The sequence below is a fragment of the Pistacia vera genome, unplaced genomic scaffold (assembly GCF_008641045.1).
Source record: "Pistacia vera cultivar Batoury unplaced genomic scaffold, PisVer_v2 Contig720, whole genome shotgun sequence".
NCBI classification, from domain to species: domain Eukaryota; kingdom Viridiplantae; phylum Streptophyta; class Magnoliopsida; order Sapindales; family Anacardiaceae; genus Pistacia; species Pistacia vera.
This window is the reverse complement of record NW_022196580.1, coordinates 139,227-163,100: the sequence shown is the minus strand read 5'-3', so window position 1 is coordinate 163,100 and position 23,874 is coordinate 139,227. Positions and strand designations below refer to the sequence as shown.

General features: G+C 37.6%; 1 pseudogene; it reads left to right on the top strand.

Moving 5' to 3' along the window:
* Nucleotides 1-14,126: 14,126 nt before the first annotated feature.
* Nucleotides 14,127-21,489, top strand: LOC116114704 (annotated as a pseudogene).
* The last annotated feature ends 2,385 nt before the right edge of the window (nucleotides 21,490-23,874 follow it).

Genomic DNA, 23,874 nt, shown 5'->3' with positions numbered 1-23,874 from the left:
GCTGCCTCAGTAGAGTGAATGGAGTAGAACTTTGTGAACCATTAAAACCAGTAGTTCCATTAAAACCAGTAGATCCAGTACTGAGAAACCCAGATATTCATGATCAAATCTATGATAGCACTGCATGCTGTGTGTCCTCCCTTACCACAACTTGACAGATTAGTTTTAGGCCTAAATATCCTCTTCCTCGGCCTCTACTTCTCATCATTCCAGCAGAAACATGTGAGACTGGTTTCAGGGTTAAAACCATATCCAGTTGTGAGTATTGGGAGGAATGTGAGGATTAAAATCGAGTGAATTGCATTAAAACTGTTCCTCTAGAATGGTTGTTACTAGGCATTTGTTGGTGAATGAAATTCTAATCTGAAGGTTGAAAATTGGGCATTGATTGAACTGAGGAGTATGAAATTATGAGCAGAAAATTCCCATACTAGCACAGAAACATTCTGAGAACCTAAAGAGGACTCTATCTGAGACTGTTTGGAAGCCAAAAGAGCTGAAGCCATGTGTTCATGAAAATTTGACAAAGAACTTTGCTTGTCTCTCCAACCTAATCTCATGTTTGTGAAGTAAGAATTGGGCTTCTTGTAATGTCGTTTGACTACTACAAGTTGAGTTTGCCACAACAGCATCATCTCTGGCCCTAAGTCGTCTAATATATACAGCAAAATTTCTTCATCTGTGATATTCACCAACTTCTATCAATTCATCTCCTAATTCTTTCATTTTCAACACATATTCACTCACATTACAACCTTCTTTCTTAGTAATCTATAGTTTCTCAGATGTAAGGTCCTAGCTTTGGATACCGACTGGAAATGAAGCTCTAAAACATTCCATATTTCATATGAGTAGTGCATTTTGCTACATGCCTAAGCATGGATTCAGAGATTGAGGAGTAAAGCCAGCTTACCAAGAATTGGTCAATCTTCTTCCAAGTGAGGTAGCTAGGGTTTTGTTTCTTCTCTCTGTCCTGACAGTAGATTTCTCTAACAAGATCATCAGTGACACTCTTTTTCACCAGTAACAAAGCCTTCGAGACATGAGATGTCAGGGCCGGCATAATCTGTGATCTCAAACGAATAGTTCTTCTCTAGCAGTTTTACAGAGACGAGTAGGTGGTGGAACTCCTGAAGGATGAGATTTGAACTAGAGCTATGAGCCTCCGTTAAAATTGTCAAGATTATTCAAGATCAAGGATGAATTTTTTCCCTTGGACGTTGGTCTAGGGCTCTGATACCATGAAAGATTTGAAGAGGTAAAAAGAACTAAGAACAAAAATGCGAAAATGCAGAGGAAGCTATTGGAGAACGAGAAAGACTGATTAGATTTTTATTAACTAATTTCTGTTACAGTACATTAGCATTATATAGCCACTGAAACGACAGTGCTTTTAGATCTGAAATTGCACATTAGTATGCCTCTTATCACTCATTACAAACAAGACCCTGGCTTCTTTAAACTCCTCTGTTTTTCACTATTTCTCACAGCACCTCTGCTTAACAGGGTTCAAGAAATCGATTTTAGGTTCAAGAATCGATCGAAAATCGCGACTATACGCCGAAAATCGCGACTGTATTCTGTTAGGGTTCAAAAATTGATTTTAGGGTGCAAATTTGCAGATCGATCGAAAAAATCGCAGTGTCTCCCTTTGGTTCAAGAAATCGCTTTTGCCCTATGAATTTCGATTAAGCAAGGTGAATGTGGGGCTTGTTTTGATAAATTTCAAATTTTAAAAACTTTCATTATTTATTTCGACCCACATATGTTTTAATCTTTTCATTTACACCCATTTACGTGTTTAATTAATCTTAACTATGCGCCATCATCTCCTCTAAATTAAAAAAAAAAAAAAAAAAACATTTTCAAGACCATTTTCTTAAATCGAAACTTGGGATGGCTAGGCAGCTAAATTTTCTCGTGCTTTTAGCAATTGTACATGTAAGTTGCACATTTTCTGTTTTAGATTTGTTCTCAGTGCTTCATTCATTGCTTGATTTACATTTTATTTTGTTTTTAGACTTCAATACTTCTGTGCAATGTTCTGAAAACCGGACCGGACAATGACCTGTTCAAGGGTTCAGTTTCCGGTTTGACCGGTTGGATTGGTCGGTTGGACCGTAATTTGTAAAATTACTGTTAGTCCCTAAAGGTTTGAAATTCATCAAAGATACCCCTATAATAATCCCTTAAGGTTTGAAATCTATCTAAAACACCCCTGTCACGCGAAGATTCTGGTGAGTGGTGGCGGCCGCAACTATCGACGGCCAATCAAAGCTGGAATCTTGGGGCTTTTGATGTGTAGGTGCCGGCTACTCTGATGGTGGTGCCAGGGAGTTCCATCGGCGCTGGAAATCGTCGGAATCAACAAAAGAAATCTGATGGTCGCGTGAAGTTCAGTTGGACGGCAAGCAACGATGGCCAGACGACAGCCACTGAAATGGCAGGGTTTTGTAGTGGAGATGCCATCAACTCTAATGGCGGTGATTTCTCCCTCGATCGGTGCCGGAATCCGGTGGGATTCAATTGCGATTGGACCGCGATTCGGCACTATTCCAACGGTCCAACCGCGGTCCAATCCGGTTTAAATGCAATTAACGATTTTTGAAGTATTCCGGACCAGAAATGCCGTCGGTCACCGGTCGAACCAGTCCGACCGGATGGTCCGATCCGGTTTTCAGAACCTTGCTTCTGCGACAGTCTTTCAACTCTTATCACTCAATTGGGAAATTAAATTTAAATTACCAATCTTGTGTAGAATCTCTGAACAAACCAGACCTTGTTTCACTAGACGAATTTTACCGTAACGAACTTCTTGACACCAACTCCATTGCCTTATCCACCATTTCCTTCCTCCACCACCGCAACCACCACCAGTGCCACCACTACCCACAACCTCTTTCATTATTTATGGACCTTTTTTTCTCTCCTCAAAGTCAACCCCTTTGCTATGCTGACCACCGATGATTGCTCCGCTAGCACCCCCTCTTGGACGCATAAGTTTCTTGGCTTTGCCGGCTTTACTCCTTCCCTCACTGTCGGACACTCTCAAATTGAGGGTTCAAGCGAACGTATGGTTCCTGAGTCAGTAGATTTCTCTAAAAAGATCATCTGGACACTCTTTTCAACAGTAACAAAGCCTTCGAGACCATGAGATGTCAGGGCCGGAGATCTGTGATCTCCAGAACGAATAGTTCTTCTCTAGCAGTTTTACAGAGACGACAGGTAGGGTGGGTGGAACTCCTGAAGGAGTGAGATTTGAACTAGAGCTATGAGCCTCCATGTTTAAAATGTCAAGAATATTCAAGATCAGGATGAATTTTTTCCCTTGGACGTTGGTCTAGGGCTCTGAAACCATGAAGATTTGAAGAGGTAAAAAAAAACTAGAAACAAAAATGCAGAAGAAAAGTGCAGGGAAGCTATTGGAGAACGAAGAAGAATGATTAGAATTTTTATAACTAATTTGTTACAGTACATTAGCATTATATAGCCAATGAAAGCAGTGCTTTTAGATCGAAATTCACTTAGTACATGCAGCTTATACAATCATTACAAACAAGACCCTGGCTTCTTTAAACTCCTCTGTTTTCACTATTTCTCAAAGCACCTCTGCTTAACAGGGTTCAAGAAATCGATTTTAGGGTTCAAGAAATCGATCGAAAATCGCGACTATATCGCCGAAAATCGCGACTGTATTCGTTTAGGGTTCAAGAAATTGATTTTAGGGTGCAAATTTGCAGATTCGATCGGAAAAAATCGCAGTGTCTCCCTTTGGTTCAAGAAATCGCTTTTGCCCTAATGAATTTCGATTAAGCAAGGTGAATAGGTGGGGTGTGTTTTAAATTTCAAATTTTAAAAACTTTCATTATTTATATTCGACCCACATATGTTTTAATCTTTTCATTTTAACCCATTTTACGTGTTAATAATCTTAACTATGCGACATCATCTTCTCTAAATTTGAGGAACAGAATGTTGTAAAGGATAACCAAGGTAGTTCTGTGGTGTATTAGTCTGTGCAGTAGGAGCATTGGTTATGGATGAAATAAAATTTCCAGGATTAGGATTTCCAGCAGCAGTCCTGGGAATGAATTACCCTGGCATGACTGTAGTAAGAAGAGCTTGTGCTGACTCAGTAGAGTGAACTGGAGTAGAACTTTGTGAACCATTAAAACCAGTAGTTCCATTAAAACCAGTAGATCCAGGTACTGAGAAACCATTAAAACCAGTAGATCCAAGTACTGAGAAACCATTGAAACTAGTAGATCCAGATACTGATCCAGATACTGATCCAGGGACTGAGAAACCTAGATATTCATGATCAAATCTATGATAGCACTACAGTGCTGTGTGTCCTCCCTTACCACATACTTGATAGATTAGTTTAGGCCTAAAATATCCTCTTCCTCGGCCTCTACTTCTCATCATTCCAGCATGAAACATGTGAGACTAGTTCCCAGGGTTAAAACCATATCCAGTCTATGAGTATTGAAAGAAATGTGAGGGATTAAAATCCCAGTGAACTGCACTGTTTAAACTGTTTCCTCTAGAATGGTTGTTACTAGGCATCTGTTGGTGAATGAAATTCTGATCTGAAGGTTGAAAATTGGGCATTGATTGAAACTGAGGAGTAATGAAATTATGAGCACGAAAATTCCCATTACTAGTACCAGAAACATTCTAAGAACCTAAAGAGGACTCTATCTGAGACTGTTTGGAAGCCAAAAGAGCTGAAGCCATGTGTTCATGAAAATTTGACAAAGAACTTTGCTATCTCTCCAACCTAATCTCATGTTTGTGAAGTAAGAATTGGGCTTCTTGTAATGTCGTTTGACTACTACAAGCTGTCAGATTTGCCACAACAGTATCATACTCTGGCCATAAGCCATCTAATATATACAGCAAAAGTTCTTCATCTGTGATATTCACTCCACTTGCTATCAATTCATCTCCTAATTCTTTCATTTTCAACACATATTCACTCACATTACAACCTTCTTTCTTAGTAATCTGTAGTAGGTTTCTCAGATGTAAGGTCCTAGCTTTGGATACCGACTGGAAATGCAGCTCTAAAACATTCCATATTTCATATGAAGTAGTGCATTTTGCTACATGCCTAAACATGGATTCAGAGATTGAGGAGTAAAGCCAGCTTACCAAGAATTGGTCAATCTTCTTCCAAGTGAGGTAGCTAGGGTTTTGTTTCTTAAAGAACTGCTCTAGTTCCCACTAATTCTTCTCAGCGCTTGTTCCCACTAATCTTCTCAGCGCTTGTTCCCACTAATTCCCTCAGTGCTTCTGCTTAATATTTCCCCTTAAACTAAAAATTCATTCTATTCTCAGTGCTTGGCTAGACATTCCCCTAAACTAAAAACATTTTCCTATCAAACCATATCTACACCAGTCTAGACAGACCACTTCTTAACCACTGCTGCTTCAAGCCATCACCACCAGAAACTCAAGCTCACCATATCATAACACCAATCATAACCCCATATCAAACCAAAAACATTTGTCTACAACTACATCATAACCTAGTCTAGGCAGACCACTTCTTATTCATCAAAGCAGAAATCTTCAAACTGAATTATCAGTCATGTTAGCAGACAAAAGCAAGAAATCTCAAACTGAATTATCAGTCAGTTAGTAGACAAAAGAAGATCCCAGACATTCCCCTTAAACTAAAACATTTCCTATCAAACCATATCATAACACTAGTCTAGACAGAACCACTCTTTCTACCACTGCTGCTTCAAGCCATCACGAAAAACTCAAAGCTCAACCATATCATAACACCATTCATAACCCATATCAAACCAAAAACATTGTCTATCAAACTACATCATCACATCTGTCTAGCTACACTTCTTTATCATCAAAGCAAGAATCTTCAAATGAATTATCAGTCAGTTTAGCAACAAAAAGAATCTGTATTAACAAAAATTATTATCAGTTGTTGTATATTGATGTTCTGGATTTGGCAGTAAAGCACAACATTCTTTATCTTTTAGCATGAGAATCTTTGTGAGGGAGAGCTTTAAAGAATATCAGCAAGTTGATATTCTGATGCAACATATTGTACAGCTAACTTCTTATCCATGGCCAACTCTCTTACATAGTGAACATCGATCTCGATGTGTTTATCCTGGCGTGAAAAACTGGATTTGATGACAATGCACCCGCACCTATATTATCACACCACAGTATAGGGCACATTTATCTGATTCCAAGCTCTTGAAACAGATGTTGTCAGACTAATTCTGTGGAAGCTTGACTTAAGCTCTATATTCAGCCTCTGTTGAAGAAAGAGAAACCACTTTTGCTCCTAGAACCCCATTAACTAGATTCCCTCCAAGAAAAATATTGTAGCCAGGTGGATCTTCTTCACTTACATCGCTGGCCCAATCTGCATCACATACCCTTCTAGCAAAATTTTTCATTTTTCTGGAAAAATAGTCCATGCTGAACAGTCCCTTTAATATACCGGAGCACTCTCTTGCATGCAGTCCATTGATTGTTGTGGGGTACTAAAGAAACTGACTTAACCTGTTGACTGCAAAAGCCAAGTTAGGTGTCTGAGAGTGTTAAGTATGAAGGCCCCCACTAAACTTCTATACAGGTAGGTTGATCAAAGAGGGGACTATCCTCTTTTCCCAATTTCGTACCTGTAGCCATTGGGGTATTACATGGCTTACACTCACTAAACAGCTTTGCTCAGTAATTCTTGTGATTTGGTTTGGTAAGAGTACCTGTCTCATTCTACACACTTCAAACCCAAAAAATAGCTTATCTCTCCTAAAGTTTTTATGCAAAACAGCCATTCAAATCAGTAACAATCTGATCAAATCACTCTGAATCATTTCAGTAATTAAATATTGTCAACATACACAAGTAAGTAATTACCTAGAGTATCTTCTTGAAAAGAATAGACTTGTATCTGAAGTGGAACACTGAAAACCCCAGTTAAAAGGGAGATTTAACTTATCACTAGCCCGAGGTGCTTGTTTTAATCCAACAAGCTTTGTTGAGTTTGACACATTTTTTGGATGAGTCTATCACCAAAACCCTCAGGTTGCATCATGAAACATTCTCGACAGTCTCATTCAGAACGCATTTTAATCGATTTGCTGTATCTGCCAACTGTGGTGGACTGCCAAGGAGAACATAATCCTGATGGTAGGTTGATCACGAGAAAAATGTGTCAAAGTAATCAACTCCTGGTGTTTTTTGAAATCTTTTCGCACCAACGAGCTTTGTATTTCTGAAGGGGCCATCTCTTTTAATTTGGTCTTGAAACCCACTTGCAACCTACTATTCATATCGGAGGTGGGAGGAACTAACTCCCATGTGTTTTTTCCTTTTTAATGCTTCAAATTCTTCATTCATAGCTTGTTTCCATTCTGAAATGCTTAAGGCTTCAGACACACTTTTTGGTTCAGACAGGATGGAGGTTGTGCCAAAAAACTTGACTTATAATCTGGTTATTCCTGGTTTTTGACTGTGAGCATTGGATGACAGTTTGTAGTAGCATTGGTGTGTGCTGGAGAGAACATTGTGCTGCATTTTCTGAGAGATGGGTAAGACAACCTCCAAGTGTATTCCGGGAGCTGAAGGTTGATCAAGCAGTGTAAACCTGCTGTATTTAAAGAAGATCACCAAAAAAATTAGAAAATCAGTTCTGAAACTGGATGTATCAGTAACAGTCTACTGAACCTTTGATGCTGTTGTAGCAGGTAAGTTTATAACTTTTGTTAAGTCATGTCCGAGACCCTTTCCACATAATGAATCTCCACCTGGTTTTTCAGTAGCAACTAGAATTAGTAGCATCAATCAGTGAAGTTGTATTTACTTCTGCAGTAGAAGCACTTTGTTATTATGGACAAAAACATAATTTGAATTTAAACAAGAGCAAGGTTCCAGGAGATGAACAAAACCCTTCAGAACTGGTGTTTGTAATACCCCTGTAAGATCCAATTTTCAGTTGCATACACTTAATCATGTTTAAAAGAAACATTTTTCATTGAACTTGGCTTGCTTAACAATATATCTTTCCTTGGAAGACAAGCATTTAAACCCCTTATGAGTTGGACTATACCCATAACACACATTGCTCAGTTGATAAGAAAACTTATGTTTTGATAGGGTCGTATGTATGGGTAGCAACAACAGCCGAAGACCCTAAGACAGTATATTGGTTGTCTTTACCAAATAGTTTCTGATATGGTGAGACATTTTCAAGAGCAACAAGGGGCAGTTTGTTAACAATGAACACTCTGTGCTAAAGGATTGCCACCAAAAACATAAAGCATTCCTGCAGTGTCTAACAAAGTTAGAATTGTTCTGTGCCTTCTTTCCACCTTCCCATTTTGTTGATGTAAATAGGGGGGGTGTCTAAAACCTATGCCATGAGTTTCCAGATAAAAGTAAAAGACCAACCTCCCCACCATCAGTTTGAAGATTCTTCAGTTACTCTCTAATTGTTTTTCAACAAACAGAAACTAGTAAACACCTTAAGAGCTTCAGACTTAAGGTTTCACAGGGTATATAATCCACAAACAACATATAATATTTGAAACCTTCTGTAGAGCATACTGGTGAGGGCCCCATAAATATGAATAACACATTCAAGTGGCCTGAAGTCTTAGAATTTGACAAAGGAAAAGAAGTCTGAGCCAATTTGCCAAATTGGCAGCTTCACAAAAACTTTTATTATAGGTAGACAATCCAGGTACATGCAATTTATTAATACATCTAAGTTCTTTCTTGGGGATGTCCCAATCTGCATGCCACACCATTATTGACTTATCAGCTACATCAGAATTACAATTACATCAGATTGCACTCTATATAGTACATCAGTAGTATTATTATTATGACTACACCTATTATTGAGAGTAGTAGAGGCAGCCAATTACAGGAACAGTTGAAGCAGATACACCAGAAGATGAAACACAGCAGGAAGAGAGTTCCAGTTGATATAAGCCATCCTTTAGACACCTTGAAGGAGTACATCTCTGGTGTCTTATCCTTAATAAGACAACGATCAACATGAAATTCAACTATTACACCATTATCCTTTGTAATCTGTGAAATACTTAGTAAATTCTTTGCTATATGAGGTACCACAGCATATTTCTAAATGCAACAATCTAGAAGCAAACCAAAAGTTAGAAAAGACTCACCTGTGTGTGAGACAGGTACTGTCTGGCCATTTCCAACCTGCACATTTGAGCCACCTTGATAGTTGTCTTTAATGATCAGATTGTTACATCAGTTGTCATGTGGTTTGTGGCACCAGTCCACATACCACGTTTGGTCTTGCACAGTGTGAGGAAAAGCAACTGGTATATGTTGAGCACTACTGATGAAACAGAATTCTGAGATAGGGCAATCATTACAAACAAGACCCCGGCTTCTTTAAACTCCTCTGTTTTTCACTGATTTCTCACAGCACTTCTGCTTAACATTTCCCCTTAAGCTAAACATCCAGTTTCTTCTCACAGCACTTCACTGATTTCTCACAGCACTTCTGCTTAACATTTCCCCTTAAGCTAAACATCCAGTTTCTTCTCACAGCACTTCACTGATTTCTCACAGCACTTCTGCTTAACACAGTTCAAGGCTTTTAACTCAGATGAATGCTGCCTTCCTCTAGTTCCATTCTTATTGCTAGCCACATGGACTGAAAGGAGTAGAGGTGGAACCAATGGGCCGGGTTAGGCGGGTCAACCCTAACCCAGGCCGTCCCAACCCACATGCAACCCCCGGATGGGTTGGGTTGATATATGGCAACCCGGCGACCTGGCAGGTTGCTGTTTTGTTTTTTTGGACAGAAACCGCCGGGTTGACCCGTGGGTTGGCTAAAAAAAAAAAAACAAATTTTTTTTTTTTTTTCCAAATGCCCCTTTTACCCTTGAAATATAGTCGCTTTATAACAATTGGAGGGGTCTTTTTCATCATTTTCTTTTCCCATTTTTTTCTATAAATTGGTCATAAACTCTCATATTTTCTCACATCCCAAATTCTCTCATTCTCTCATTTTCTCTAATCTCTAATCTCTATTGAAATCTCTCAATTATTCTCTTTGTTGTCAATTTGCTCTCATTTTAATTTTATTAGCTTTTGCAATTTTCAATTCATATTTCCATATTCCAATTCTCCTTCTTTAATTTTTCATTTCTTCTATATCAATTTTTTTTTTTTTTAACTACAATGGATAGATATTTCTCTCCCATCAATTTTGATGATGAAGGAAACTACTACCCTAGTCCCCCTGAATTTACTAACATAAATGCAGCAGATTCAAATAGTCTCGCTTTCTCAGTCTCAGAATCCGATACACCTCAAAATATGCCCCCGATTCCTCCCCATGCTGCTACAGCTCCCGATGGTTCTAGAAGTCGTCCTCATAATCGTCGTCCTCATAATCGTCGTAATCGTCTAACTTCATCTCAAGCAGAAGCAGGTTCATCAACTACTGTCGAAACCAACAACAGACACACATCAAACATTTGGGTGTATTTCGATAAGTTTTACAAGACAGAAAATGGAGTTCAAGTAAAGAAAGTAAAATGTAAGTATTGCGGAAATATTTATAAAGCTGATTCAAGTAATGGTACTAGTACCTTAAAAATGCATGCTAATAAACATATTGCTCAACATGGAAATAGAGAAACCAATCAAACTCAAATAACTAATATGGGTATTAGTTGGTGTTATAATTTTTATGTATATATGGAACAATTAGCTTCATATATTGCTGCAACTGATCAACCTATTAATATGGCTAAAGATAAATATTTTAAAAAATTTATTAAAAATTCATTTTTTCTAGGATTTAAAAGTTATTATAAACCTGCAACTAGAAATGATTTAATAAAATTATTTGGGAAAATGAAATTAGAATTAAAAAATAAAATACATAGTTGTCATGTTAGTGTGGCTCTAACTGCCGATATTTGGAGTGGTAGAGCTAAACAAGATTATATTTGTGTGACTAGTCATTATTTTGATAACGAATGTAAATTAAATAAATATTTATTAAGATTTAGATTAATAGATGTGGGTCATAGTGGTCAACAAATTTATAATAAAATTGTTGAAGTTTTAGAAGATTATGATGTTATTAATAAAGTGATAAGTTTAACTTTAGATAATGCAAGTGCTAATAGTACAGCTATAGATTTTTTTTTTAAAATTAATTATCCTTTTCATAACAATTTGAAGTTTTTTCACCAATGTTATGCATGACACATTATTAATTTAATTGTGAAAAGTGGTATGAAAACAATTAGAGATAATATTGATAGAATTAGGGATTCTTTAGCTTGGATTACTAATAGTAATAAAAGAAATGCTGAATTTCTAGATGTTTGTACAAAATCAAATATGTCTCCTAGAACTTTTGCATTAGATGTGCCTATTGGATAGAATAGTACTTATTTAATGCTTGTTCATGTTTACCTTATGCAAATTTAATTAGTTATTTTGTAGCAAATAATAGAGGTCATCATTATTTGGTAGAAAATTATTGGCATATAGCTAAAATATTTCACTCTTTTCTTAAAATTTTTTACCAATCCACTTTACAACTTTCTAGTGTGTATTATCCTACTAGTCCATTAGTAATACATACAATTATAAAAATTTCAGAATTATCTAGAAAAACAAAAACAATGAAATTTTAAGGGAACCAATAAAGGTAATGGAAATTTTTTTTTTTTTAAATATTGGAAACCCATTACTTTTCTTTATTGTTTAAGTGTTATATTTGATCCTAGAATTAAAGTAGCAAGTTTAGAAAATAGTTTAGACACATTAACTGAAAATTTACAAAACGAAGCATATGCCAATCAACTAGGAGAGGTAAGAGATTGTCTTGCAGAGGTATATTTCTAATATGAAAATAGGTGGGAACCCGCAAAGATGCGAAATACCCAAGGAAGTTGCATCAGAAGAAACAAATGAAGACTTCTACTCCTGGAGTGCATTTAATAAGCCGAAGAGGACCTGAACCCGAAGCACAACCTCCTCTTCAGAAGCACCAACACGAATATATTGTCCTCCATGCAGTCACAGAGTAACGAGCTTCAACAATATTTAAGAACCCCTGAAATGTTACCAACAGATCCACAACAAAGAGTAGGGGTGTTCAAAAGAACCGATTGGAACTAGAATCAGCGCGTACTCGAGGTTTGGTTATGGTTCCTACCCAGAACCAACTGTCAACGGGCACGTTCGATTCCAAATTTTTGGAACCGTTACTATACAGTTCCGATTCCAATTCCTATAATTAGGAACTGGAACCAAGAACCAAGACTAATATAAAAAAAAAAAAAAAATTAAAGAGTAGAGAGTTAATAAAAACCCTTGTAGGAAAAATAATGTGAATACATTTATATTTATATTTCATAAGACATCTCGTTTACCTGGCTCAGGTGTTGGAAAGACGTGGACATCAGGTCCATGGGGTTAGAGGCCATGAACTGCTCGAACACCTCCGTAAGCCGCATTCCAACAGAGTTAGAACTACCGGCTGCAAATGGTCTAGGAGTTAGCCCATCAAGTCTAGCACGAGTATGCCAGTACCCTCAGCAGGTAGAGTCTCCCCCACAGGCTCTTTACCCAACCTCCTCTTGGGGACTGCAGCTGTCTCTTATCTTATATGTGGACCCCCAGAGCAATGGAGACACCGATCACTCCCCTAGTTGGCCCTCCAGAGCAGAACGAGTGGTAGGGCTGCACCCTCTCGGGCTGAACACCCAAGCCTTCCATTTCAGACTCCGACTCCTCGGTGCGATGTTGCCTCCTCCTCTTGGGCCTCTGGGTCAGGCAAGCAACCGTAGGTTAGGAGCGCCTGCAGGCCAGATAGGAGCACCTGCCAGCACCCCTTTGGCAAGGGGACCACTGGGAGCCACTCCTGCTGGTCTAGTGGCACCTAACTAGGGGAAGCAAAATTGCCTCGGTCGCGGTGATCTGGGTACCTTTGGAGGCATGGTCGTTGTATGCGAACATCATTAGTCAAACAGTTCGCTGCATGCAGAATCTAAAAATAAGCTAAGGTTACAAAGTTCACTCGATGTGGTCTCTAAGGTCGCTTTAGAGTTGAAGAAACCGTACTTCCGTAAATTTGCGATTGTCACGAGCAATCTCGCATCGTGACACTCTTCCGACAGAAAGCCGAGGGTAGTGATCCTGTCTAGATCCTTGAGGAGCTTTAACCTGGTCGTTTTGTTAACTGCAAAGAAACAAAGAGCTCGTTAGCAAAGAACATAAATTAATCTCACAAACTCAAAGGAAAGACAGAACCTACTCGGCTCCTAAAAATGACAAATGCCATCATGACGAAAGAAAAAGAACTTCGTCTCATATGCCCCTATGTTGCTTGGGTAACTATGTATTCCCGCTTCAATGGTAGTTTGCCTGGAAAGGTAGTAGGAATCCTTGTCCTTGCTCTTTTTTTAGAATGTACGAGCAACCGAGCTCTAGCGCGGTTAGCTTGCCCAATCCATTTTTTGCCACACGCGATGTACATGGCCGCGGCCATCATGTACGCATTCGCGTGAGCTATAATGGTACGATCTCGAAATGATCAAGGAACGACCTGACAAAAGGGTGGAAAGGGATCAACCCGCCACTCTTGAAGATGTTCTCAGAGATCGCAACCATCCCTTGTGGCGGACTCCAAGCTGTATGTGTCCTATCTCGGAAGACCTCCACGTTGAGAGCGTATTGGTCGACCACCCTTTGAAGCTCCTCGGTAGTAATTACTGATAGAATCTCTTGAGGGGGACCCATAGGGGCATCCTGTGGGGGCGAGCTGGCCCCTTCCTCAGCTCTGGTCGTAGGGGAATCCATTCTTCTACGGTCTAAAAAGAAAAGCAACATGCAGAGAATCACTCAGTCTTCGTACACTGTTTTGTACGATGACGTGGAGGAAAAACTAAATATTTCCTCCCTTGAACCCTAGTAAAACCCTAAAAGAATATTTAAGAGCCACTATGGCTCTGACCCAAAGGAGAGTATTTCGTCTCCGATCATTTCTTGGTAGACTGTTATCGCATACAACCACTGAGAACAAAAAATAACAAAAGTGGTAGGAAGGAACCATCTTTACCTCTTGAGATATGAAGACTAATCCTTCTGCTCTAAATGTCAAGCGAACACCAATCTGGAAGGCAAAGTACCAAGGCTCACAAAAGCTTCTCACTCTTTCTGAAAATGAAAATATTGGGACTTTGCCTGAAGAGAGCTTGGGGTTTTATAGTGAGGGAAGTGGCGCTTTGGTTTCACGAAGTCAAACGATGTTTGGGAGGAAAAACACATCTGATCGTTGATCGCGACCATGTGTCGAGAATCAACGAGGAAGAGTAACCGTCACGCCTCGAGAAACCAGATCGTCATTCCCTTCCATTGAAGCACTCAAGCAACGACTTGTTTCCCTCCACCACATTTAATGCATCCACGTTCGCATTTAATGCTTTGATAGGGAATGTCGTTTCAACATAGCTCGCATTTAATGTGCATGGTTGGCACTTACTGCGCAAAAGACACGTCTGTCAGAACAAAAGGTGTTCCATCATTGCACCAGCTGAAAAAAAATGCAATGGATAACATTTGAGGAAGTCGTTACATAAAACACTCTTCACCTTATGTCAGTCGCGAAGTGACGTGATGTTTCAAGCTCATCCCATCAATCGCGAAGCGGCGTGGTCAGTCAAGTTCATCTCATGACAATCGTGAGGCGACATGACGTTTCGACCTTGATAAGCATCAGTCACGGAGTGACGTGACTCTTCACCCTCAACAAAAGTTTAAGTGTGATCAGGTCATGAAATTCAGTCCAAGCCGGGAACATTATTATGGCACTGGGTACCTAAAGATAGGTCACTGACCCAAAAGGTAAAAATCATCCCAGGCGCCCACAAAGAAACGTTCTCTCGCCCCCTTTCGCAACCAGGTCGAATCAACCAGCATCTCTTCAAACGCATCAAATCGAGGCATAATTATGTAGTTTTCTCAAATCTTAAAAACTAGAGGACTTCTATTATGCCTGGAAAAGTAGGGCTAATGCAACGCCTTGTTAGCGCAAGTGGTAAGAGTTTAGGTAGGTCCTGCAATCATTCAGATGCAACCACGTCGTGTGCTGATGTGAGCAGCATGCTCCTGCTAGTTCAATGGGTGCATGCCAAGACAACGAGAGGCTAGAGGTGCTCCACGTCTCTAATCCCTAAACACGTAACATGAATCACTCGAGCAGGTGCACAACGGGACACAAGGAAGGATCTGCACGGCAACCTGACCCATTCCCAAATTCAATAATCATTACCCCAATTCATCCCACTATAAATAGAGAGCTCCTCTCCCGTTTGTGGGATTGACTTATTTTTACTCCGAATTAGCTAAATTCTCTCTGAAATATCACATATACTCTTCTTTCTCTCTCTCTTGTAATCACTTGTAAGTCAGCTTGTTGAACGCAACCTGACCCCTCATATTAATACAATATCAGTAGATGTAGGAAACGTTTGTTTAAGCATCTGAACCACTTTAAAACATCGTTTCTCCATCTTTTACTCATTTCTGTACCCCCATTCACGTGTGTCTTCTGAGCCAGCTTAGCATTTCACACGTGCGTTTAGTTTGTGTCAAAATCAAGCATCAACATTTATCGATCTTTTTTTTTTTTTTTTTTTTTTAATTAATTGACATCCAATATCGTTTTGAATTTGGTTGAAAAGGGTACCTTAAATCATAACAATAGCTAGTAACCTTTTTTAAAGGAGTTATTATGAAATTACTTTAATAATTAAATGGGTTTTAGTTAGTGGATTTCGCGAGGGATTTACAGCATGAGGAGTTGATTAATATTTATGAAATTACTACTCTGCCATTCATTCAACTCAAAAAACTTAACCAAATGGATTTTTGTTATTATTACAACTAAAGGAGATTTTTCTATTTGATTATACCTGGGGGGATTTTTGTTATAAACCCATTTAGTTATGATATTTGTTCTATTAAACAATATTGGAGTAACAACTTCTTTAAACCCTTACTTTTAGGTATAAAAAATATATATATTAAAATTCCAGCGAAATTATTTTATATTATATTATAGATTATGAGGAATGCCCAATTTTAACAAATTTTCTCAAAACCTAGACCAATTTTTAGCCCAGTACACTAAGTCCATACATAAGATTCCTGAGTACACATTCAATAATGGGCTCAAATAAACAAGTACTTCTTTACCCACTTACCAGCCCATAGATACAAGGTTCACTCTTGAATCTTGATCACAATCAGCCAATATTGATATTCAGATTGATAAATTGAACCCAAAATAAATAAGTTACATACTATGCTAACTATGTCGATTCATAATTTGCATATGGCAATAAATCACATTGCAAAATTATATCACTACATTATTAGTTTATCTTTCAATGTTGCAAATCTGTCATTTTATTATCGACATCGAACAGTGGATTATCATATATACATACAAATTATATTTATGTTTGTAGATTGCTTGGGAGGATACACAAAGGCTACCAAAGAGACGTCTCGAGCGCGAAAGAGAAATGAGCAATATTTATATAACATTACTTTGGGAAAAGAACCTCTACATTGCCTTGATAAGATATGTTCACATTTCTCATCTAAGCTCAATGTTTCTAAGGTGCTGAACTTAAAAGAGAAATGAGCAATATTTATATAACATTAATTTGGGAGAAGGGGATATGTTCGAGTAACATTACTTTTCATCTGGGCCATATTGAATGCCTGTCAATCATAATCTAAAGTTTCATATGAGAGTAACATTACCTCTATGTTGTACAACAACCTAAAATAGAGAGAATTAATAAAGAGTTTCTTATGGTGAGAATTACTATTAAGAAATTTATATTATGTTTAATTTTTTTGTTTGTAGTATGCTTGGGTTGGTATGAGAAGAAAATATGAAGCTTAGAAGAGATTCTAATACTGGTGGTTAGGTATTTATTCACAATTTCATATTTTCTTTATTTATTATTTTTGGGTAATACCGTAATACCATTAATCTCTTTAATTTTCATAATTTGTATTTATATTTTTAAAATTTTGAACATTTAGATTGTACTAGCACGGTAACCTGACTAAGCTGGTACAAGGTCACACTACATTTCTAGTGTAATTCTTGGATACATTTTTCCTATGTCGTTGAACTTGCAAGAGCCTTGGCCAACCAACATGGTAAAAATTGTGTTTCACTTCAATGACTTATCGTATAAATAGGGCTTTGACAGAATTGGTAAACTTCAAGCTAATTTACTGAGGGATTAATATTGCCGACACTAATACTAGGAAACAGAGATGACATTGAAGAGATGTCTAATAGCAGTGGACACCAACGACTACCTTTGGTACTTAAGAAATGATGATCAAATATATAACACTCATCAACGGCGTACTTTAGGCTTGTTATGCTTGTATTGCTGGATCAATCTATGCAACTCCATATTTTCATAACATATTAGCTTAGATTAATGTCTAGAAGTTGACATACTTTAACTCTTTCCTCTTCCTTGCAACGATAAATTTGCTAACAGTACTTCTATGACGACTTTGTCTCTTGAAGGAAGATTTCATCAATCCAACTCTTGTGGAACTGTTCGGTCTCACACTCATTGAGGATTTCTGTGTTCCATTCTAAAATGTTGTATTGACTGAATCCTTCAATTCTTAGTAGCACTCTGAATCTTATAAAATGAACACTTGATAGATGAGAAAAAATTCTGAAGCATTATAAACATTTAAGCCTAAATATATCAAAAAAAAAATCTTGATATATTCCACTTGTATCTTGCAGGTAGCTACCTATGGTCTTCCTATTGTTGCCACAGAGAACGGGGGACCTATGGACATTGTGAAGGTTCCAAATTTCTCAACCTTCATAAAAAGTTGTGGTAGAAGAAATGCATGCCTGGACGAAAATTATGCAGAATTAAAAAAATACCTCATTGTATAACACTCCAAACTATGAAGTTAGGACAGAAATAGCTTTGATAGGAAATTTTGGCCACCTAATGAATTAATGATAGTATCACCTTATGACTCAGACTGATAGTAACAGAGGACTCTGTTTTACCTGGTGCTTAACAATGGTCTCCTAATTGACCCGCATGATCAGAAAGCCATAGCAGATGTCCTCCTAAAGCTAGTGCTGACAAAAAACATGTGGTCTAATTGTCTAAAAAATGGACTCAAGAATATCCACCACTTTTCATGGACAGAGCATTGTCGTAACTACCTCTCACACGTAGAACAGTGCAGGAACCGTCACCCCACCACACGTCTTGAGATCATGAAAGTTCCTGAAGAACCAATGAGTGACTCTAAAGGATGTGGAAGATCTTTCTTTAAAGTTCTCCATAGAAGTGGAAAGAGCTTTCTGTAAAGTTCTCCATAGAAGGAGACTTCAAGCTTAAGGGGAGCTTGAGTAGCAACATGACAGAAAAAACTCATTGAAGCCCGCACCCAGGAGGCTTCCTTAAATGGCAGCCAATGCACTCACACTCCTGTAGAAGGCAAATGTATTTGTAACAGCTATCGATTGCTATGACAGCAACGGTAAAATCACAAAGAAGTTACAAAAAACAATCCAGAATGTGATGAAAGCAGAGGATTAAGAATAGGCTTGGCCAAAATAGGCTCATATTGGTTGTTGGAATATGAACACTTTTTGGTAATTGATGAAGAAAAGGCAATCAAGAAGGAAAGACAAGTAGAAGAAAAGGCAAACAAGAAGAAAAGGAATTTAAGTTTTAGAAATTTTTAGTTTAGGAATTTGTAATTGAAGAATATTGTTTTCCTTTTACTTTGAGTTTTACTGAAAAGAAGAATTGGTTTAAGACTTTATTTAAGTTAAAATAGGAGATAATTTAAATTAGAAGAGTTCTATTAGGAAAGGAATATGAATCCTAGTGAATAAGAATGTCTATTTTACCTATAAATAAGTGAGTTAGAACCAATTCAAGGTTATGAGAGAGGAAAGTAAAGAAGAGAAAATGTGAGGATATAAGGGATTTGATGTAATGTACTACGTTGATCGAGTAAATATCAGGGTATTAACACACATAGGAACAGGATATCCGCCTAAGTAAAGGTACGAGATTGATGGTGTGATGAAACATTGTATCGTATTCATATTATTATAGTGAAAACCCTCTCATCCGTGGATGTGCGAGTATGCCGAACCACGTAAAATATCGATGCCTATTTTATGTTGTTATGTTGTTCCTTATTTTTATGTTTACTCCTCCAATTTAACATGGTATCGAGCTTATTTTCTTAAGGGACTACGGGAGAAGGGGCCTAAGGAAGATGAAGCAAAAATTGCAGATGATGGTGCGAGAATGTCGATGACAGGATTGACGAGAGAAAGCCATCGAGACTCCAACCAAAGGTGGAGATGAAATTAGGGCCTATCAGAGCCAAACTATCCTCGACCCGACTCATGCCAAGTGCCTCAGGGAGAGGTCGGCTGGATGACCATGACGAAAAGGTGTCATGACTTTGGTGGGAGAGAGTGTCAGCCGAGCGCCCGAAAGAAGAAGGTAGGCAGGGTGGTCAACTCCAAAATTCTCAATCGGGCAGGAAGGAGGTTCTTGAGAAGATGAACCTGAGGAGAAAATGAGAGACTCTAACACGGGTTGGAGAGAAGAAGCCAGCAAAGGATGGTAGGCTGAAGAAGAAGAAGAAACCCAACTAAGGTGGAAGGCTAAAGTTGTAGAAGAAATAGAAGAGAATAAAGAACAAGCTGAGAAGATGAATTACCAAAAAGGTTCAAGGAGGAGTGTTGAATATGAACACTTTTGGTAATTGATGAAGAAAAGGCAACAGAAGGAAAGGCAAGTAAGAAGAAAGGCAAGCAAGAAGAAAAGGAATTAAGTTTTAGGCAAATTTCTAGTTTAGGATTGTAGAAGAATATTTGTTTTCCTTTTACTTTGAGTTTTACTAGAAAAGAAAAATTAGTTTAGGACTTTATTTAAGTTAAAATAGGAGAATAATTAAATTAGAAGAGTTCTATTAGGAATAGAAATATGAATCATAATAGAATAAAAATGTTATTTTACCTATAAATAGTGAGTTAGAACCAATTCAGGTTAGAGAGAGGTAAGTAAAGAAAGAGAGAATGTGAAGATACAATGGATTTTGACTAAGGGTACTACGTGCTTCGAGTAAATATCAAAGGGTTATTAACACATAGGAATGGGATGTTGCCTAAGTAAAAGTACTAGGTTGATAGTGTGATGAAACACTTGTATCGTATTCATATTATTATAGTAAAAACCCTCTCATTCGTGGATGTAGGCGAGTTACCGAACCACGTAAAATTCGTGTGCCTATTTTATGTTGTTATTGTTATTCCTTATTTTATGTTTTACTCCTTCGATTTTCAGCATAATATCAAAGCAGATTCAGATTCTTAACATGGTATCAGAGCACTTGGTTGTATTATTGTACGATTCTTAATATTGGTAACCGGTTCAAGTTTACGGGAGACAGGAAGCAATCAAAAGCTGCCTAGTAAATATAGAAGATTTTGATGCAATAATAGCAACAGTGGAAGTGAACTATATTACCTGGGGAGAGATACGGTGGCTGATTTGGACTACGAAGCCCATGTAGAATACAATGGCCTGGTGAGAATGAGAGATCAATGGTGATAGGTTGCAAGGACAGAAAATGGAGCTCAGGTTGATGGCATTGTAGAGAACGTGGGCGTGCGATTCCACATCCTAGTCTTGCAGCAAAAAACTAGGAGCCAATGTAAGATTTTTATGACAATGGTCAAAAATACTGATATAAATTGCAGGTAATACCTTGACAGATGCATTTTTTGGTAACAAAACTAAGGACGAATTTAACATACAATGCAGAACTCGAAGAGTAGATGACCTTCGCCAAAGGCTGCAGATGAGAGGATCCGATGCAACCTTGTCTACACACATGCAGCATCAAGGGTAAACGTGGTACCACTATTTGCATCAAGAAACAAACTCTAAGGTTCGACTTCTTCACGCATATCATAATATTGTACAGAATCATCAAATAAGACCAAGATCAATCAGTGTAGTAAAGTGAAAATTGAAATCTCCAGTACGTTTGTGTTGCTACCATGTTCCGTGCAGGTTATCAATCAGGGGGGAAATTGATCTTTCAAAAACAGTAGTGTTTGTGTGAGATAGAGGAGACACGGACTATGAAACACTGCCTGGCCTCCAAAAGGCTCTAAGTAGACAGAGGCACCATGGACTGTAGCAGTGAGAAACTTCTTCATGGTGAAGAGAGTTCTAAAACAGAAGATTCAATTCCACAAGACAGCCCAAACATTGCCAGTGGAGGGGAGTTATGAAGCCCACGATATCTTTGCAGCTCTGAAGGTTCTTGAGATCAAGTGATTATGATCTTTACTATATTTTCCTTCAAGTGTTTATATTCTCATCGCTAATGCAAAAGCACGGATATAAGTACTATACATACAAGAATATACATCTCAACTTGTGAGATATTCAATTGTACAAGTACAACAAAATACAAATATAGAATAATGTTGAATGTAAATTTGGTACATGGCATAATTTCCTTATATCTTAAAAACAATCTGAAATAAACATTTCGGAAATACTCTATAAGCAAGATGTCATAATTGTAAAATGCTAGACTAACCATATGATACAAAAGGTATAGTTTTATTTGCAGATGGTTGGCAAAACTTACCATTTCATCATATTAAAAGCATCATCATGAAGTATTCTTCAATATTAACAACAATTGATGAAGCAGTACTGTTTCTGCAAATATACTACTCAAACAATGAACTAGATCGAGCTAACAACTAAAGTCATTTACAATATCCCTTCGCATTGTAAGTTCTAAGGATCAATTCTAGTTTTTTTTCGCATTTGATTTCCTCCAACTCCGAATGTTTTCTTCAGCCTTTTGAGTTGTCTAAGTTTCAGTATATATTTTTCAAATTAAAGATTCACTTCCACTTATATTCCTCTCCACAATACATTTCAGCACATAGGAAAGTCCCTATAGCAAGCAGAAGCATCAATTAGAATATGATAGTTTGATAGATGTTGATATAGAAAAAGTGATCACACGTTTACTAGAATTCGGAATTACTTTTAACAAATGGAAGGTAAAAACTTTCCAACGTAATTGAGTTTGACAACCATGAGCAACAAAACCCCACTGTATTAAGAGTTTCATTTTAGCCACCAACTGAGGACCTTTTCTTTTTAAACCTTGCTTTGGTCAAAAACCAAAGGCCATTTCAGGTTTTGATCAAGTAAATCCTAAAATACTTTAGTTTCAGTATGATAAAGAAAAACTACAACTGTATTTACCTTGACTTGCTCAATTTGGTCCTTTAGGCATTCCCAAAACTCAGATTCTCCAGCCTATGTGAAGAAGATCTGCGTGTTCCTCTTCCAAGGTCTTTATATCCATTGCCAACATCTCTGGCTATAGTTACCGATATTTAAATAAGAAACCAATAATTAGTTTCTACATACGAGTATATGAAATAGAAAACTAAAAGCACACACTCACCACTCAACTACTATCCAAAAGATATGGATGTTGAACAATATTTCTATTGGCAACCTGATCTCTCCGCAAAAAAAACATTATATTTGGCCAATAGTTGATTTCATTCCATAGTAATAATCTGTGCACAAGCCTAAGGCCAATCACATGAAAACATTTACATGATACTGGTTGTAGAACTAATCTTCAATTTGTTTGCCCTGCACTTCACTTGCTCAAAGGAATCGTTCATCTAAAAAACATCCAAAAATAGCGAAGAATATAAGGGATTGATAAATTAAAAACAACAGCATACAAGTAGTTTCCTGTGAAGAATTAGATCCATTTGACTAGGAACCAGATGTATTGACACAGTCACATGTAAGTCTTACACCACTGGGAAAAGCAAAAAACCTTTAAGCTTCAAAAGAAATTTTCCCAATAAGGAAGGTAAACTGAAATGCAAATCAGTCAAAACATTAATTCAAGAAACATCTTCATCCACTCTCAAGACAATTAGTTTTAGGTACCTAAACTTATAAATAGATTCAATCCAAGATAATCAAGTGACTACATTAGCGTCACAAATTTTAAATTGAATTACTCAATGACATCAATGTTTTACATGCTACACTTGGAATTCATACTCTGATCTACAGTCAGACAAACAAGAAAACAGCTTTTCACTTGATGATAGACTTTACAATGATAACAGAAGTAAAAAATGTAACTTTTGGCATTAGCCAAGACTGGAGACAAAAATTTAGCAAATTGAATTAAATCGAAGCAATAAACTCTTTCTACACATATAACTAAAAGATTAAGTTCCCTGAGCCCCGATTGGGAATTAGTCTCATACCTTTGGGTGTGAGGACATCTCGAGGCTTTCACAAAAAAAAAAAAAAAAATTACTGAAATTGAGGCATCTTCCATCTACAAATAGGAAAAGACATACATTCGGTTAAAACCTTGCAAATAACCTTTTTGTTCTCCTGAACAAGTTTTAATGTCTTCTGTGCAATTTCGTCAAGCTTGTCTTTAGCAGAAACCAAATTGGCCTCAAGGTCTCCCTAGCTTCACTGCTCTGTTATCCCAAAATTAATTAAAATTGCAACACCGTATATCAAATGATATCAATAGAAGTATTTACCTTATTGTCCATGAAGTTATTGTTATCAATGCCGCATTTCCCTCCAGGACAAGTAAATAAGATGAAAAGAATAATATTGTTTCTGATAATAAAATTTATGCACCAATGACTACAGTTCAGGTCAGAGTTATCAGTTTTAA